Source organism: Schistocerca piceifrons, chromosome 4 (genome assembly GCF_021461385.2).
Source record: "Schistocerca piceifrons isolate TAMUIC-IGC-003096 chromosome 4, iqSchPice1.1, whole genome shotgun sequence".
In the NCBI taxonomy this organism is placed as follows: domain Eukaryota; kingdom Metazoa; phylum Arthropoda; class Insecta; order Orthoptera; family Acrididae; genus Schistocerca; species Schistocerca piceifrons.
Window position 1 is genome coordinate 654,861,309 of NC_060141.1, and position 20,836 is coordinate 654,882,144.

The 20,836-nt window shown below is 42.2% G+C and overlaps 1 protein-coding gene across 1 annotated transcript in view; it reads right to left on the reverse strand.

Annotated features, from left to right (window-relative positions):
• LOC124794855 (ras-related and estrogen-regulated growth inhibitor) overlaps window positions 1-20,098 on the reverse strand; it is a 390,394-nt gene extending 370,296 nt beyond the window's left edge. Inside the window, exon 1 of the mRNA XM_047258521.1 lies at window positions 20,002-20,098. The gene's annotated coding sequence lies outside the window, so the exon portion shown is untranslated. The remainder of the gene's footprint in view (window positions 1-20,001) is intronic.
• Between the last annotated feature and the right edge of the window lie 738 nt (window positions 20,099-20,836).

A 20,836-nucleotide genomic window follows, 5' to 3' on the forward strand; every position in this document is an offset into this window, starting at 1 on the left:
AGGAACAATCAGAGCTGAGATGGGAACACTGGAAACACGGTTAGACTCACGAATAGGGACATGTTTCAAAAATATGAAAGATGAGTTAAAGAAAGAAATCAGAGAAGAAGTACAACCGATTTTGAATTCTCACAATAATAGATTAATTGCAGTAGAGATTAGACAAAGGGAACAGGATAGAGAACAGGAAGAAAGATATTTAGAAAACGAACCGGCGACGCGCATGCGTGCACTTATTAGAGATTGTAATAATCTAAATGATTTTTATCATGCATTTCTATCGGCATATTGGTCCGAAAACACGCAAGACAGTGTCAAACACAGTCTTATTATGCAGCGTAATTTTAAACAGTCTGAGTTCCGCACGCCGGCAGAATACTTTGAAGACATGATTCGAAAGAATCAGTTCCTGTCCAACCCTTATAGCCCGACTGAATTAATTCGCATTTGTTTAACTAAGCTGCCACAATCCATAAGACAAATTGCTCTACCTGGAAGATGTAAAGACGACTTTGAGACTTTTAAGACTTTGCTACAAGAACTCGAGTATGACAACGACGATGGGACTTCCTGTAATTTTTTCAGTAACAGTAATTACAATAGATTTTCAGAGAAAAGGGATAGTGATCGGAACGGACGTTATAGCGGTAATTTTGAGAATGACAGACGAAACAGACAGGACAATAGATACCAGCCTTATGACAATGACAGACGTTCTAACAGAAATTACACAGACAGTTATAATAACGGTAATTCCTACCGGAATGATCAATCATTCGGAAACAGTAATCGGTATCATCAAGACAGAAATTATTCATACAATAATAGAAATTCTTACTACAGAAATAATCAGGGTAGTAGATACAACAATAATTTCAGAAGTGACAGTCGAAATTACACAAGAAGTAGTTATGCAGACAGACAGGAAAACAGAAATTTTAGTAACAGACACAACCAAGAATTTGCATCTAACAGACAGGAGAGACCCAATTGGCATCCTCCACGTGACAGAACTTCAGAGAGACAAGTGCAAATAGTAGAAATTGATCCGCGAAATGGCGCGAATAATCAAAGACGTGACGCAAACAATCGACAATGACTTGCAGCTTCGGCTTCTGGCAGCAATGTAGACGGTTCAGTAAGTAATGACATTACGACTTTACACTACGTACGCCTGGAAGACATGAGAGACATTTTGCTAGACGAAAAGGAAAATAATGTAGACGCATTTTTACATCCTGTTATTGAAGTATGTGTCGGTAAGAATAAGTTCACTACAGTTTTAGATTCTGGGAGCCCACTGAATGTCATTAGTGAATCAGTTTTTCATATATGTGTAAGAACTATTGCTTGTCCTGTGTTACCTGTTTCTAAAACTACAATTCGAGGAGCGATTTCTGGAAAAAGTGTGGAAGTCAAACAGCAGACCAACCTAAATTTCATTTGTCAAGGATACGAATTTTCTGCTAATTTTATTGTTGTTCCATTACTCAACACACAAATTATATTAGGTATAGGGTTTCTTAACGCACATAAGGCAATTTTGAACTTTAAAGAAGGAAGTGTGAATTTGACTGTTGCCGGAATGCCGAAAAGTTTGAAATTTTTCGAGTGTTTAACAAGAGCTGAATCAGATACAAAATGTTTAAGGTTTCTTACTTCTGATGTTTTCGTTGAGCATTATGACGACAGTGTGTTTATTCATGACAATGACAATAGATACAGAGACGCGATGGATGATATAATTAATAGCGAAGAATTAATTAATGAAACGGTTAAGAAAGCTGAAGTGCCAGATGACGTTGCAAGAGAAGAACTACACTAAATTTTGACTTCACATGCTACAGTGTTTAGTCATCTCACAGGAACTATACAAGGCTTACAATATTTATTTAAAGTAAAAGAACACACACCATTTCGCGGGAAAACGTACGCTATTCCTTTGGCTTACAGAGACAAGGTTAAGAGTGAACTTCAATACATGATAGATCAAGGCATTATTGAGCCAGCAGTCAGTCCTTATACCAGCCCATTACACGTTGTTCTTAAAAAGGATGGGTCAATTCGTTTGGTTCTGGATTCCAGACAGATAAATAACATCATCATTCCTGAAACTGACCGTCCACAAAATTTAGATGAACTTCTTCAACATTTCCATGGAATTAAAGTTTTATCCACGATTGATATGCGCGCAAGTTTTTGGCAAATAGAACACCCTGATTGTAGAAAATATACTGCCTTTTTAGCCTTTGGTAACTGTTACGTGTTTCGGAAATTACCGTTTGGACTTACTGTATCTTCAGCAGCATTCATTCGCAGTTTAAACGAAATCTTACCTGTTTATCTTCGTGACAATATTACTTCATATGTTGACGATATTCTTATTGCTAAACAATCTTGGAGTGAGCACAACCAAATTTTGGATTCATTATTACGTACTTTTGTAAGAGTTGGCATTACAGTGAACTTCGAAAAATCTGAATTTGGTCGTTCTCAGGTGAAATTTCTCGGTCACATTATTTCTACAGAAGGTATTCTTCCTGATCCAGAGAAATTAGACGCTATTCGTAACTATGCTGTTCCCACTACAAAACGTGATGTTCGTAGTTTCCTTGGTGTCTGTAATTTTCTTAGACGCTTTGTTAGATTGGACAATTTGGCCACACCTCGTTTATGTGAACTATCTGGAAAGAATTCTAATTGGTGTTGGGATGAGGAAGCTCAATCAGAATTTGAACAACTTCGTGATGCCTTAGTTGCTGCTCCACTTCTTTCACATCCGGATTTATCTAAAGATTTTTGTTTGGCGACGGACTCATCAAACAAAGGCCTAGGTGCACATTTATTTCAAGAGATAGAAGAAAACGGCGTTGTAGTACAGAAGACTATTGCATTTGGAAGTCGTGTTCTCTCTAAATCAGAAAAGAATTATTCGATTACGGAACTTGAAGCTTTGGCTGTTGTATGGGCTTTCACAAAATTTCGCACATTTTTGTTTGGCAGACATACTAAGGTTTACACCGATCATCGATCTCTGGAATTTCTTATGTCTACAAAATTAACTCATGGAAGATTGTCACGATGGGCGTTGTACCTACAGGAATTTGATTTTAGTATTGTTTACATACAGGGTTCTTCAAATATTGTTGCCGATGCTTTATCACGTGCACCTATGGGTTTGAAACAGTGCTGAAGAGGACTGCAAAGAAAACAATTATTGTTTGATGTATATTCAAGGTGTTGCGTTTGAGAACTTTATTTCGTCTTCGCTCCAGGACATCGCTAAGGAGCAAAATAAGGATCCAATCTGGAAGGACATTCAGGAGAAGTGGAGGAGAAAGGAAAGCGTGGCGATTAGACAGCATTATTTAGTTCGCAATGACATTCTTGTTAAACGAAAATCGGTCGACAACTCTGTTTGGTTAGTTTGTATTCCTGATGAGTGGGTTAATAAGCTGAATTGGTACACGCATTTCAGTTATGCACACTTTGGTCCCAGAAAATGCTTTCATAAATTATGGGAAAATTGCTACTTCAGTAATGTGGGAAAACGCATTCGATCTGTTCTGGCCAAATGCAAATTATGTCAAAAGGCTAAGCCGCCAACTATTTCTCACAGAGCACCGTTGTTTCCTATCATTCCAGCGAAATTAAAGGAGATGGCTGCAGTCGATTTGTTCGGTCCAGTGGTTCGTTCTACTAATGGTTTTGCGTACATTTTTGTAGCAGTGGAGTTGACATCAAAATATGTGTGTTTTACACCGTTACGCAAAGCAACAGCTCGTTCAGTATCTAATGCTTTCATTAACCATTTTCTTAAAGAAGTTGGTCATGTTGATAAGGTTATATCAGATAATGGATCACAGTTTCGTTCTGAAATTTGGCTTCGTACTCTACGGCGTCGTAAAATTAAACCAATTTTCATTTCACTTTTTCACCCTCAATCTAACGCTTCAGAGAGATGGATGAAGGAAATCAATAAATTGTGTCGTCTTTATTGTCATCAGAATCACAGAACTTGGGATCAGTATCTTCATATTTTTCAAAACATTCTGAACGAACTCCCTAATGACTCAACTTCTTTACCGCCTATACTGATATTAAAAAACAAAGCACCGACAAATCGCATTTCTGAAATTGTTCCCTTTCCGCCTACACGGAAACTGCGACATTCTGAAGTTGTCAACCTGGCTCTGCAAAATATTACATCTGCAGCTGCTAGAAGAGAGAAATCAGCTAAACGTCCTGGTCGTTTAAAAACTTTGTCAGTTGGTCAAAAGGTATTAATTAAGTCCCACCGTTTGTCTCACAAAGGAAAAGGCTTGTGTCGCAAATTTTTTCTGCTTTATAATGGTCCATATAGAATTCGCAAAATTATTCATGATAACACTGTTGAAGTAGAAACTCTTAAATCTCGACGCTCTAAGGGAATACATCATATATCTAACGTTAAAATTTTTGTGGAATGATATACTTTTGAAAAATTTTTGTGGAATGACATACTTGTGAGAAACTAGCAGCTACATGTAAACACGCAGAGAGTACAAGGGTACCGCGCTGTGTTTTGGCGGCGGCACATACTCAAAGCAACAGTCAAGTCTGCGCGCCGCACAAGGCAGTCGTTGACCGCGAACAATCACTTCCCACGTCACGCGCCTACAGCTGATCGAGCGCTCAGTGCGAATGCACTGACAGCCGTAAACAAATACACAGTCTAGTTTCTCCGACTAAATTGAGTATAAAGCTATAGTGACTTGATGAATTATGTTACTAACGTCCAGTATTTTTCAGGATACGGTTGTATAAAATATTTAAGAACTTCAGGTAAATTCTGTGCGTGTCCGACGTTAAGACGACTTGCTATGGAGAAAATTTCAGGAAGAATGTAATTTCGAAGAAAAAAGGAATAAACTAAAAAGGTAACTGTTAATTGAGTTTATTTTTCAGGTAACATATTTCCACTTAGGTACGTACTTTAGACGTAATTTGCTGCTCGCGATTACGTGATTCATACTTTGTGGCAATTTCATGTTCTATGAATTTACTTGTGAAGCGACGTGCTTGCGTAAATTTGCTGAATTTGACAATGTTTTATTAATGAACAGGGTTGTTATTTGTATATATTATGCATCGCTTTTTCACTGATGTCATGTTTTTCTATTATGTGCATGCTGTGCTTATTTATTTAAATTATAATTGTCACCTGATTAATTGTGCTGATGTGGTTATGTATGTAAGTTATACTTTGTGATTTATCTGCTTGCGCCTTCATGTTTACTTATTAAGATGACATATGAACATTTATTTGCTTATGCTGATATGATGCTAATGATGTGCTTATTACGTAAGATATATATTTGCTGCCTTGCGTATGGATTGCATATTTATACATTTCTGTTTGCTGTCATAACTACTCCTTAATTTGGTGTATAGAAATGCTGATATACTGTGTATGAACATAGAGTTTAGGTCACATTATGGTATTAATTATAGATTGTTCGCTTGGCAGAGCCTCGTTGTAAGAATTGTGCTGCATCCACTTGTTGACATTCTGTTCTCTACTGGTATATTTACTTGCTATTGCATGTTTTGCTTACGCTCAGTGCCTTATATTTTTAAGATAAGATAATGAACTGCTATAATTCGACGAACGACATTAGTACAAGACACTCCATAGAAGTCACATGAGCTGGAGGTTTTATGGAAGCTGTATAAATTTATGCTAATAGGAAGGAAGATAACGACATGACATACCAAAACTAGGTTTAGACCATTGACAGTTATTACACTGCATTTTTCGTGAGCAATTGAAGTAGGAAGTGACACTTGACACAAGAAATACTCCACATGTTTGCTTCTGTTTGCCATAATTCTTGAAGTGGTGTACACACTGTGAAATATTATGATCATTCACACTCTGTAATCGTACTTAATTACTGAGAGTTATTCGAACTAAGTCTGTTAGAGGTCATGTATGCATTTCTTTTATTTAATGATGGACAAGGTAACCAAAATCCATCTTATAATTTATAATGAGTAGAAGATTTGGGTCAGATGGATTACACAGAGGCTGTGTGTTGACAGTGTGTCTTCGGATTGTATGGGATGATGTTTGCATTAGGATTTTATCTGTACTTGTTCGAGGAGACTGACTATGGGAAAGAGTTTTTATGGAAGTGAAATGATATTGGCCATAAGGTTTATATGTGTCGACGTATTGAAGAGGTATTATTGAGGTATTGAGAGTATATGAAGCTGATGATTATTGGAGTTTTTGTGGACAAGAGGTAAGGTAAATGATATTGATGATAAGAATTATATGTATCGACGTAAGAGGTACTATTGAAGTATTGAGATTATGTGATGCTGATGATTATTGGATTTTTTGTGTATAAGAGGTAAAGTAAGTGAGGAGCATATTTTTTTTGTTGGTCTATATGGAACAAGGAGGATGAAGATAGCAGACTAGAACACTAAAGTAGAAGGAAGATAGTCTATACACAAACTTTGTTAAATCACTAAGCAGTATTTTTTTGGAGAGAGGAAGTAATTGCATATCTTGGCTCACTGACAGTTGTTCAGCAACGGTACATTTTGATCTGGCTTGGTAAACATTGGTCTTGACATGATGACTATGACGTTGACTTAACTATTATTGACTGTTATACATTGCTGCCACTACTACTTGATACACATGATGAACATCAAATTTTGACAGAATTGCATTTACACAGTTAACACTATTCAATTACACAGTAGTACTTAATGTGGATGAAAGATGAGTGAGTGTGTTTTGTGTGTTTTCCTTTCCTAATCCTACCCACCTATCTCCTAAATATTATTTTATTTGTTTGTAGTGGCTTGCACTGACACATATAAATATTATAGGTTTACTGATATTTGAGTATTTGTAATATTTAATATGACAATTATCTGATATCATTTGTGTGTTTATTAGAATTTGTATGTTTAGTGTAAGAGCATTGAGAATAATTTTGTAAAAGCATTTGTATGTGCATTCAAACTATTGTTCATGCCTGAACTGCCTGATTAGTGATGGTGAATATTATGAACTGTTACCTGCACTTGTTCAACATTGATGTGTGACACTTAGAAATGATTAATTTCTGCTGATGAACTGTGTGATTAGTGGTAGTGAATATTATGGACTGTTACCTGCACTTTTTCAACATAATGGGTGCCACTTAGAAATGATTAATTTCTGCTGATGAACTGTGTGATTAGGGTACTGAATATTATGGACTGTTACTTGTACTTTTTCTACATGATTGGTGCCACTAGGACATGTTTAATTTCTGCTTATAAACTCTGATGAACAGTGTGATCAGTGATAGTGAATATTATGGACTGCTCTCTGGACCTGCTCATCATTGCTAGGTGCAACTGATGGACTGCTTCTACTGAATGATGTCACTTGTTGGTGTCTGCACCTGCTCAACATTACTGGGTGCCACTGATGAACTGCTTCTACTGAAATAATGTCACTTGTTGCTGTCTGCACCTGCTCAACATTACTGGGTGCCACTGATGAACTGCTTCTACTGAAATAATGTCACTTGTTGCTGTCTGCACCTGCTCAACATTACTGGGTGCCACTGATGAACTGCTTCTACTGAAATAATGTCACTTGTTGCTGTCTGCACCTGCTCAACATTGCTGGGTGCCACTGATGGACTGCTTCTACTGAAATGATGTTGCTTCTTGCTGTCTGCACCTGCTCTACATTGCTGGGTGCCACTGATGAACTGCTTCTACTGAAATAATGTCACTTGTTGCTCTCTGCACCTGCTCAACATTGCTGGGTGCCACTGATGGACTGCTTCTACTGAAATGATGTTGTTTCTTGCTGTCTGCACCTGCTCAACTTTGCTGGGTGCCACTGATGGACTGCTTCTACTGAAATGATGTCACTTGTTGGTGTCTGCACCTGTTCAACATTGCTGGGTGCCACTAATGGAACTGCTTCTGCTGAGAAATGTGACTTGTTGCTCTGTGTACCTGTTCAACATTGCTGGGTGCCACAGATGGAACTGCTTCTACTGAAATAATGTCACTTGTTGCTGTCTGCACCTGCTCAACATTGCTGGGTGCCACTGATGGACTGCTTGTACTGAAATAATGTCACTTGTTGGGGTCTGCACCTGTTCAACATTGCTGGGTGCCACTAATGGAACTGCTTCTGCTGAATAATGTCACTTGTTGGTGTCCGCACCTGCTCAACATTACTGGGTGCCACTGATGGACTGTTTTTTTACTGAAATAATGTGACTTGTTGCTGTGTGTACCTGCTCAACATTACTGGGTGTCACTGATGGACTCCTACTGAAATGAAGTCACTTGTTGGTGTCTGCACCTGTTCAACATTGCTGGATGCCACTAATGGAACTGCTTCTGCTGAGAAATGTGACTTGTTGCTGTGTGTACCTGCTCAACATTGCTGGGTGCCACTGATGGACTGCTTCTAATGAAATGATGTTGCTTCTTGCTGTCTGCACCTGTTCAACATTACGGGTGCCACAGATGGAACTGATTTTACTAAAATGATGTCACTTGTTGGTGTTTGCACCTGTTGACCATTGCTGAGTGCTGCTGCTGGAACTATCAACTATTTGTTTTTTTTTTTTTGAATAATTAAAAGTATTTTATGTGAACATTTGTATAAACTGATTTTTTGTGTATTGTGTAAACTATTATGTAAAGCCACATGTATGAAAGAATTTGTATTGCTACTGTATTTTATATATTAGGTTATTGAAAGGTCAGTGAAAAGCCAAAATTTTATCTAATTATGTGATATTTAGGTATTAATATTATCTTTCATTTTTGTCTGTATTTTTTTGACGAATTTGGTGGTATTTTCACCACCAATGCTGGCAAAAATACCATCAAATTCTAGCCCGTGGAGGAAGGGCATATGAAAGGTGGCTACACTGAGCCACAGCGCCGGAGAGTTTTGTTTCGCCGCCTCCACTGGCAGTGATTATTGAGAAGTAGCGGAGTGCAGTGCTTGTTGACACTTGTAGTAGAGAGTGCTTGCTGAGATGTCGTAGTGAAGAGTGCTTGTGGAGATGTGGCAGTAGGGAGTTCTTGTTGAGATGTGGTAGTAGCGAGTCGGTGTGGAGATATTGTAATGATTAGAGTGCTTTTCATCAATATAAATGAGGTAACAAACTCCTTTTCTTTTTTTCTCATTATTTCAATGTCCTGAATAATGCGTCATTACAGGTTCAGTCAACAAAGCATCTGGCTTGTGTTCTTGTATTAGAGTGTAATTCTGGTTTTCTGGCGCAATTATAGTATTTCTATTTTTTTTAAATTACTTCAGTATAAACGGTATTTAAAATTTCTTGTCTTGTTGAAGAAGAACCGTGCCAGATGTGTACGTTGAATCACACTCCCACACACAGAACAATTACACTTGTGTTTTGGTTTCGTAGGTTTTATAGTTGCTGGGGACTTAATTGTGTTAACGAAAATTTCATTTCATTCTTTGTTGTTGTTCCATGCAGTCAGATTGCGTACAAAAACTAGTCAGGGCCAACCGTTCGCGAGACTTCGTAATCGGACTTACAGCTACTAAAAATATTTGCATTATATTTAATTAAGCCCCTATGCAAGGTTCAATGCTCGGCCACCATTGACCAGACGTTTTCAGTTGGTGAGAGATCTGGAGAATGTGCTGGCCAGGGCAGTAGTCGAACATTTTCTGTATCTAGAAAGACCCGTACAGGACCTGCAACATGCGGTCGAGCATTATCCTGCTGAAATGTAGGCTTTCGCAGGGATCGAATGAAGGGTAGAGCCACGGGTCGTAACACATCTGAAATGTAACGTCCACTGTTCAAAGTGCCGTCAATGCGAATAAGAGGTGACCATCACGCCGTGTGATACGCCAGTATGGCAATGACGAATACAGGCTTCCAATGTGTGTTCACCGTGATGTCGACAAACGCGGATGCGACCATCCTGATGCTGTAAACAGAACCTGGATTTATCCGAAAAACTTACTTTTGCCATTCGTGCACCCAGGTTCGTCGTTGAGTACACCATCGTAGACGCTCCTGTCTGTGATGCAGCGTCAAGGGTAACCGCAGACATAGTCTCCGAGCTGATAGTCCACGCTGCTGCTAACATCGTCAAACTGTTCGTGCAGATGGTTGTTGTCTTGCAAACGTCCCTATCTGTTGACTCAGTGATCGAGACGTAGCTGCACGACCCGTTACAGCCATGGGGATAAGATGCCTGTCATCTCGACTACTGGTGATACGAGGCCGTTGGGATCCAGCACGGCGTTCCGTATTACCCTCCTGAACCCACCGATTCCATAATCTGCTGACAGTCATTGGATCTCGACCAACGCGAGCAGCAACGTCGCGATATGATAAACCGCAATCGCGATAGGCTACAATCTGACCTTTATCAAAGTCGGAAACGTGATGGTACGCATTTCTCTTCCTTACAAGAGGCATCACAACAACGTTTCACCAGGCAACAACGGTCAACTGCTGTTTGTGTATGAGAAATTGGTGTGAAACTTTCCTCATATCAGTACGTTGTAGGTGTCGCCACCAGCGCCAACCTTGTGTGAATGCTCTGAAAAGCTAATCATTTGCATATCACAGCACCTTCTTCCCGTCTGTTAAATTTCGCGTCTGTAGCACGTCATCTTCGTGGTGTAGAAATTTTAATGGGCAGTAGTGTATTTATGTAGATTATGACGTCTTCTAATACACAAATGAACAAATTTTGAATGGGGTGGTCTATACATATAGAGCCGGCCGGAGTGGCCGAGCGGTTCTAGGCGCTACAGTCAGGAACCGCGCGACCGCTACGGTCGCAGGTTCGAATCCTGCCTCGGGCATGGATGTTTGTGATGTACTTAGGTTTAAATAGTTCTAAGTCTAGGGGACTGATGACCTCAGAAGTTGAGTCCCATAGTGCTCAGAGCCATTTGAACCTTTATACAGGGGCAGGGCATGTTTGAAGTACCCTCTGTTCACCCGCTAACCCGGCGTCGTGATTATTAGTTATCAGAGTACGTGGCAAGTCATGCCTTGCCTGCTGTGCGGTCACTGCTGAATTGTTGGCTCGTCCTCGGCAATATTAAGGTATTATGGGAAACTGATCCGCAGGAGAGCGTATTTGCAAAGGTTGGACGGTAGAAAATGCCTCCATTACTCAGACTCAACGTTTGTTACACCATGGGTAACATGCATAACGTGAAAGATAGCAGGCGCAGAGACAGTTGCCCGGCACGCCGCACTAATGCGGCTGAGTGCGTATAACAAGTGTGCACCGCCGCCTGCCCCACTGCCTTTTACCTGCTAACGTACGCCCGCAGCCGCAACAGCTTTCTCTGCAGTGGATCTTGCACACGGCCGGCTAAGTGTACGACCTCTTCGTTTCCATATGCGTCGATGTATCTCTGTGATGTCTGGAGCAGAGTTGTAAATCTACCCTAGGCTGCTGTAGACAATCATGACTAAACGCAGACTATGGTAGTTTTCCTAGTAGTCTTGGTCAGTTAAGATCGTAACCGCCTTAGCTCTACGATAGGCGTGTTGCATATCTATTGTGTGTTAACTCATTTCGATTGCCTTGTTTGCGTATATGACCGCTGCCTCACTAGATTCCCCTGGAAACCGGAGGTGGAGAACCGTTTGCAAACTGAGTGAGGTTATGTAACTGCCAACGTAACGTATGGAACATCTTACTTCTGCATACTTATACTCCTGTATGTTTCTTAAAAAACAGTATTTATTGCAAAATCGTAACTGCCAACGTTTAATTCACATTTGCCTCGAAAATTCACATTTTCTTCGGTAATTTGGCATCCTTAGTTGATACGGGGATAAATTTCGTCACGTCGAACTCTGGTGAAATACATATGACGATAAGAGATAAATAATGTAAATCCACTATCGTAATGGTTATGGGTGTTACTTGTCATCGTACTGTAAGCAAACACTTGGAGGCAAGGATTGTTACAATGATTGTCGAAAACGAGTAAGAGATGTATTGAAATAAATGGGAGTAGCTTGGTCATAAGTTACATTAAGAAGTATCTTGGTTCAAATGGCTCTGAGCACTATGGGACTCAACTGCTGAGGTCATTAGTTCCCTAGAACTTAGAACTAGTTAAACCTAACTAACCTAAGGACATCACAAACATCCATGCCTGAGGCAGGATTCGAACCTGCGACCGTAGCGGTCTTGAGGTTCCAGACTGCAGCGCCTTTAACCGCACGGCCACTTCGGCCGGCAAGAAGTATCTCTTTTATTTCTCAATGGTGACTAGTTTAGGACACAACATGTCCATTTTCATAGCATCCCACAAATAAAATTACAGTTGGTATGACAATATTACACAAACGAGAATACATAATTGCAACACTTTTTTTCCTTTGTTGAATTTCTATTCCCCATCCGGGGCAGATTCGCAGCAGCATATACCCTGCTCTTCAGCCAAAAGACAATCTTACAACAAAAGACATTTAAAATTACAAAGGAGAAAATATGGCGGACAAAAATATAAAAAAGGGGGAACATAATGGACGAGAGCAAACAAAAAGGGGGCGACTGTAAAATGGGGGCAAAAACCTTAAAATGTATTGAGTACAAAAAACCACACACTGGGACAATTAAAAGAACTGACACTGAAGCGGTGTACTGGCTGTGGAGTTGTCCGAGGCGACCTGTTGTAGTGATGATACATTCCTCACTCCGTAGGGGTCCACAGATCCCTCAGACTGCAATGTTGGAGGTGGTCGCTGGGGTGCTGAGTAGTCTAGTGCTTCTGTAAGAGTCCACTTCAACCTGCAGTACAAAGATGGCTGCCAACATACTGGACGTTCCCGTGGCAAACGTAATGTGATGGACTGCCGTGTCGAGTGTCGCAGAATACAAGTCTCTGTTCTATACTGCTTGCAGTCTCGACTTATACAGGTTACGGGCAAACAGGGATGGTTTAGAGTCTGAAGTTTCCTGCCTCTTGTAGGTAACTCCATAAATCATACTTCTGCAGGATAACGTTTACCCACATGTTAAGGGAAATGAGCGAATCTTCGAGGATCGACGGGTATCGTTGGTTCTCTGACACGTATGATTGTCCGACATATCGCTCATCGAACGTGTATGGATATTGTTGAGTTCTCCCATTGACTCTTACCATTTATAGTTGGATCTAGTGAAGTCTTTGCAACTGTACAAACCAGGCTGTCCAATGCATACCATTCTGCCTTCCTGGAGCATTTCATGTTTGTTTTTTTCAGGACAGGCAGGTAGCTCAGAGACGTCACAGCGAGCTGAGTGTCTCAGCGCGGTAACCTCCGCAGTGAGTGGAACGCACTGTGTATCTAACTATTTGTTAGAATAAAGGTGATTTATGTATCATATACTTCGTCTTTTATGATTTCATTGGAAATAAGGGGAAGGCATTCAGTTCTCGCGGACTACACACTTAGAAGTTATGGTTACGAATGGGGGAGCCACTGACCTGTTAGGGAACAGTTATGTATAGACTCGTTTAGTTGACCACTTGTCCGCTACATTTCTTCAGCCAACACTGCTCGTATTTTATTGGGACGCAGACACCAAATGTGGACGATGATTCTCCAGCAACATATCAAAATTTTCTTTAATTTCAGGCTCTGATTCCAGTAAATGAGGACTTCGCACCACACTTATTTCTCAAAACAGAGATCGTGTGCACGTTTGTGTAATTATGATCCTTAGTGTAGAGTCATGCTGTTAATCTGCAGTACGAAGTGAAAGTAGGTTTACAGTAAACGCTGTATCAAAAATTGGAGTCCAATATAAAATTGTTTATAATTAATCCTTTGCTTCCATCATTTATAGATGATGAATAAAATAAAATAACAATTATTTCCCAGCATCGACTATGTACTAACGAACACAGCGGAGAAACCCTCCGTCCAGCAGGAGAGTACCTCCGACCAGAACGTTCTGCAATCTGATACTGTAGTGCCAGCTATACCAGATCAAGTGAGAATCACCTGATACCTCCGCCCGTCGGTGTGGCTGCAGTATCCTAGGCACACGTAGCTCATTACACCCGTTGTCAAAACAACAAGGACAAAGCTAAATAATCTGAACCATAGCTCGAAATGTAATAATGTTACTCATATATTGACAATTCATATTGGAGCGCTGTCTGACTGGTTCCAGTAAATAGTCGTATTTCAAAGACTAACGGAACTCCATTTACAACAAGATCAGTGGCCGTTATACAGAAGATGGACGATAATAACAGATCACGAATCATACGACAGATGACGTGAGTGATTCACAGCAGAACGTTTCTGCACAAGAGCTTAAAGCAGACGGAGTAGAAAAACGTGTGGGACGAGCCGACGAAACTACACGCTGGCCACTAAACTTGCAACTCCAGAATAACAAACAACGAAATGCTACTTATGTGCGTTTACTGTACAGCAGAAACAATACATATTTAAATTTATGGGTCATTTGGTGGTATAAAGCGTGTGAAATCAAGCAGACTACACTCAGCTGCCCCCTATGAAAGTAGCAGCTGCTCCCGGCTGGGTATGAAGGTAAACTGAGCTTACTACCAGACAGATGGACGAAATTCCATGTAGTTTCATCTCTATGTGTCAGTCTTTCGGCAACCCATGGCCCATATTTTCAGTGTGTCGGTGATCTAGAGAACGTGCTGGCAAGGCCAATACTCGAACAGCCTCTGTATCAAACCAGGGTATCATAACCGCAGGTGGTGTTGCGCAATCTTCATAAAATATGTGAGGCGATCAAAGGAATTCCGTTCAAAGGCCGTACAGTCCAGAGTCTATATATCTATCAGATAAAATCTCCGTGAGCATTGAGGCAATCACCCCACCGACGCACCAGGGTGAAGATACCCGTTTGTTAAACCACCATGTCCGGTTGCATGAATAATCTGTAATGCGTGCTGCACATCATCTTCCGACAAGACTTGTCGACCCTTCAAGATCTTTTTTAATGGACCGAAGGAGTGATAGTCGCATGGGGAGACATCAGGACTATAGAGCAGGTGTACGAGTATCTCCCAATCTTCCATAATGGGTAAAGTAGGCGTCCCAAATCGATAGGTGTCTTGTGTCGAACCACGACCAACACGGAACTTGGCGCACCATTCCGCAATGGTGTTATTGGACAGACATGCTGCCCCTTAGACTTTCTTAATACACCGATGGATGTCTACCAGTGTTTGTCCTTCAGCAGCTAGAACAGAATAACAGTACGTTGGTCCTGTAATAGACGCATTTAGTTGCCATAGTCATGTTTCTGCATTTACCACATGCACAGTGGAAGGACACGAACGTTACACTAATCTCTTGTGTCGGTACTTGTATACCCTCATCGGAGTCATGCTACATTTCGTATACGCTGCAGCAACGCCCTCAGACTGAAAGTTTTTCATCGTCCGTTATATAGCGCCATGGAGACCACAGAAGATAGGGTACAGCCATTGTCATTAACATCGAGAAATGTCACAGTTACTGCCCAAATTGTCGACAGTGCCAATCAGAGGAGATCGTGTGGTATACCCAGTGGGACCCTGTACCGTCACCTTGATGCTGGATCCGCATGGAGATGGCGGATGCAATCCGGCACCGTTCGTTCTGTAGTATCCTATGCACACGGATTCTTCCACTGTAACGCTGTAAAAAGAATCGTCTGAAAAAGTGACTGCATTATACTCCTGTGTACAGCACTGTTAGCGTGCCTCTCCCTACTGTAGCGTGAAGGGAATCCACAACAATGGCCACAGTGCTAACGACCCTTGGTGCTCCAGAAATCGACACGTTGTCCGTGTAGACACTAGTCTAGCTGGAGACCAGCCGATTTTCTGAGTCAAGGTACGCAGAGTGGCTGTACATTCCTGCACAGTCCTCTCCAGCGCTAGTCGCATGGAACCATTGAAACTCTGGGTGGCGTTGAGTATAATCCTTCTAATCCCATCGATTACGTATCCTAAGTCGTATACCTAATAACGCGAGCAGCCAGTACGCAGTATTATGAACTGCAGCCCTGAATGGTCGAGATCTTGCGTCTCTTGCATTTCAACGTTTCTCCTTCTTAACCAAGGGGCAACACAATCGCCCCATAAAAAAATCAACATTCAGATACGATCAGTGATGAGAAACCAGCAGAGTAAAGTTTGATTGTGCACGAAATGTAGACAGTGTTACTCATGTCTACTTTGAGTTGCTCCGCTCAAATGCTAGTCGTTTGCATGTCCAAGCAGCAGTACACTTCATGATAATTTGACGTTTACTATAGGCCTCCTTACGATTTTCACGGCCAGCAACATTGAACAGCGTACGTAGCGTGTTGCACCTTTCGTGGAAAACCTTTAACCTTCTGAAACACGACACAGGTTCACTACAAACTGCACGAAAATCTAAGGCAAGTGGATATGTCACTGTAACTGTGCAAATGAAAGAAGAAAGCTGTAATTTGCCAAAAAAGGATAGCTGTAAGCAACATACCGAAAATGGAATCTCGAAACTGAAATATACACTACTCTTTACTGGCGGAAGTAAAACTATGAGGAGGGGGCGTGACTCGTGCTAGGGTAGCTCAGATGGCAGAGCACTTGCCCGCGAAAGGAAAAGGCTCCGAGCTCGAGTCTAGGTCCAGCACACATTTTTAATCTGACAGGAATTTTCATACACTACTCTTTAATAACATGGAGCATTCTGAATGAAAAAGCCATAGAAACATATGCTTTATTGTTAGCGCGTATCGAGAGACGGTATTTGAAACTCACTGCGTTTGCACTCTGGACGCCCCATGTAGTCAAGAATTTCCTGTTGAGTTTCTCTGTTAAGGTGTGATGTGGTTTCACCTACCAACGCATTGGTTATTTGAGTTTAGAAACCTGTCTTCACGAACAGCACAATTCTTACAGAATCTCTTTCTCAAAGTACCACCGGGTAGTTTCATTGGCGAAAAAACCTCAAACGTCACAGTACAGAATTCATGTTCACTATCCACATTGAGCGGTACAATTTTTGAAACGGACTTATTCTGGACGACGTTCAACGTCGATTATCGGAACGTCGGTCAACCGAACGACCGCTTAACCGAACTGTGTACTCGCTCGCACCTGTTACTCTCCCACCCTACCGTCCGTCATCCCCCTCACTCCCAAACCAAGTTTCCCACAGTAGTCGCCGCACTGGGCCACAGCTAGCTGGCGGAACGTTGCTTCTAATGGCGCCTTCACAAGGCGCTGCTGACCGGCCAAGCCGCCAGTCGCTGTGTTTCAACAATCAGCACATTTCTGTCGGCTTGGCACTGGCAGTAGAAGTAGCGGCAGTATCGAAGCTGTTCACAGCAACAGCTGCGCCAGCTTAAGAGTTGAGGCGTGCCGCTCCGCGCAGTTATATACAGGGTGAGTCACCTAACGTTACCGCTGGATATATTCCGTAAACCACATCAAATACTGACGAACCGATTCCACAGACCGAACGTGAGGAGAGGGGCTAGTGTAATTGTTTAATACAAACCATAGAAAATGCACGGAAGTATGTTTTTTAACACAAACCCACGTTTTTTAAATGGAACCACGTTAGTTTTGTTAGCACATCTGAACATATAAACAAATACGTAATCAGTGCCGTTTGATGCATTGTAAAATGTTAATTACATCCGGAGATATTGTAACCTAAAGTTGACGCTTGAAACCTCCGACGTTCAGTTGCGTGTTGTAACAAACACAGGCCACGGTCGGCGAGCAGCATCTGCAGGGACATGTTTACAACGAAGACCGTGTTTACGAGTGTGGCTGTAGTGCACTGTTGTGGTTTGGTCTAGCTGTCGCAGTGTCTGCATGTAGCGCTTGCTGCTATTGTTATTCTGCATTCGTCTCCGCACGCAGACCAACTGTAGTACACCGTGTTACCAGACGTCTGTGATAGTGTAGTGTTGTAGGAACTGTGACCATGGTGTATTCGAAGTCTGAAAAGACGGAGATGATACTCATCTATGGCGAGTGTCGACGAAATGCAGCTAAAGCCTGCAGGGTGTATGCAGAACGGTACCCGGACAGAGAGCATCCAACGTGCCGCACATTGCAAAACATCTACCGCCAACTGTATGCAACAGGTATGGTCGTAGCACGCAAACGGGTCCGTAACAGGCCCGTCACAGGAGAAGCGGGTGCAGTTGGTGTGTTAGCTGCTGTTGCCATGAACCCACATATGAGTACACGGGACATTGCGAGAGCCGGTGGACAGTCAAAGTAGTGTCATGCGCATACTGCATCGTCACCGCTTTCACCCGTTTCATGTGTCGCTACATCAGCAATTACATGGTGATGAGTTTAATGATCGAGTGGAATTCTGTCAATGGGCATTAATAGAGAATGCTTTGCAGTTCTACCTGTTTACCGATGAAGCGGGTTTCACAAACCACTGGGCAGTGAATCTACGGAACATGCATTACTGGTCCGTAGACAATCCTCGCTGGCTCAGACAGGTAGAGCGACAGCGACCGTGGACTGTAAATGTATGGTGCGGAATCATTGGCGACCACCTCATTGGTCCTCACTTCATTGCAGGGGCCCAAATAGCTGTAACATACATCGCGTTTCTACAGAATGATCTGCCAACGTTGCTCGAAAATGTCCCACTGGAAACGCATCGACGTATGTGGTGTCAGCATGATGGTGCACCTGCACATTCCGCAATTAACACTAGGCTGACCCTTGATAGAATGTTCGACGGGTGTTTCATAGGACGTGGAGGACGCATAAATCGGCCAGCCCGTTCTCCTGATCCTACACCTCTGGACTTCTTTCTGTGGCGTACGTTAAAGGAGAATGTGTACTGCGATGTGCCTACAACCTCAGAGGATATGAAACAACGTATTGTGGCAGCCTGCGGCGACATTACACCAGATGTACTGCGGCGTGTACGACATTCATTACGCCAGGGATTGCAATTGTGTGCAGCAAATGATGGCCACCACATTGAACATCTATTGGCCTGACATGTCGGGACACACTCTATTCCACTCCGTAACTGAAAACGGAAACCACGTGTGTACGTGTACCTCACCCCTCATGGTAATGTACATGTGCGTCAGTGAAAAAGACCAATAAAAAGGTGTTAGCATGTGGACGTAATGTGCTGTTCCAGTCTCTTCTGTACCTAAGGTCCATCACCGTTTCCTTTGGATCCCTGCGTAATTCGGTGCTCTCCGATACACACGATCGAACACCGGAGGAGTGGTACTCATGCGTCAACTTTAGGTTACAATATCTCCGGATGTAATTAACATTTTACAATGCAACAAACGGCACTGATTACATATTTGTTTGTATGTTCAGATGTGCTAACAAAACTAACGGGGTTCCATTTAAAAAAACGTATGTTTGTGTTAAAAACATACTTCCGTGCATTTTTTTATGGTTTGTCTTAACCAATTACACTAGCCCCTCTCCTCACGTTCGGTCTGTGGAATCGATTCGTCAGTATTTGATGTTGTTTACGAAATATATCCAGCGGTAATGTTAGGTGATATATAGTCGAAATAAAAAAAACACTTTTTAATTTTCAAAGTCACGCTCAAGAGAGAAGTAAATAATAGCAATACAGCATGTGACAATGGCACTTTTTAACGTGATTGATAAAGAACTTATAGTTAAACACAGTAGTTACTGAAACTGGTATTGTGCTATCGCCTACACATTTCATATTTCTGAAAGTTAGAAGGTGCTACATCACAAAAGTCAATTATAATAGAGCAAATATTTATACGACTTTCTCTCTTTCACCTTCAGTGCATGTCCCTTCCCACCTGACATGATTGGTATGCACAGTGCTTGTTATTTGCTGAACACGGTTTCCCGAATGCGAAGTTGGCAGCTGCAGACCCGTTCCCGCACACAAAAACGCCTGCAAGCTGCGAAGCGACCCCGCAGCGGAGACGGCTGCTGTGGCGGGCGCCTACCTGTTGCTGCCGCTGCCCTGGCGACGCGGCGGCGTGCTGTGTGCGCCCTGGTCCGCTGTCCGCTGTCCCCACCCACTCCAGCACTCGCGGTCCGCTGACTGCGGCTGCCACTGAGCGACTGCCTGCAGCGGCAGACGCGGCTAAAAATAACGCGAATACCGGCCAGAGTGGGGGCACGAGGGTAGGCCAGGGGGCGGGCGTCGCGCGCCGTCGTCCACGCGAGTGGCGCACCTGTCACACGCCTCGGCCGGCCACTCTGCCATCCACACAGCACCCGCGTTACTACAGAGAACGACAGCAGCGTTCCTAGTGGCTTGGCAGTGAACTTTGAGTACGACAAAATATGCCGCGAGAATCGTATTCTAATACGAAATATGCGATTTGGATGACAAAATAGTTCATTTGTATTTTGTGGGTGGATCTCGACGGCCAGTAGTAAAGTGCATGCCTGGAAAACGAAAGGGCTTTTGTGACTTTGCGAAGTAATACATTCGAGAAATCTGAATCAAAAACTAAGATTAACTTCTTGCGGCTGGGGCTCACAGTAATGTAAAATTTTGTAAATAATGTCGTGGTCACTTTAAATTTATTTGTTTGTAAAACCCAACAATGCAGTTTCAAACGTATGGCCATCGTGTTGTGGTCTTCAGTCCAGAGACTGATTTGAATCAGCTCTCCATGCTACTCTATCCTGTGCAAGCTTATTCATCTCCAAGTACCTACTGCAACTTACGGCCTTCAGAATCTGTTTGGTTTATTCATCTCTTGGTCTCCCTCTACGATTTTTACCCCCCCCCCCCCCCCCCCTCGCTGCCCTACAATACTAAATTGGTGA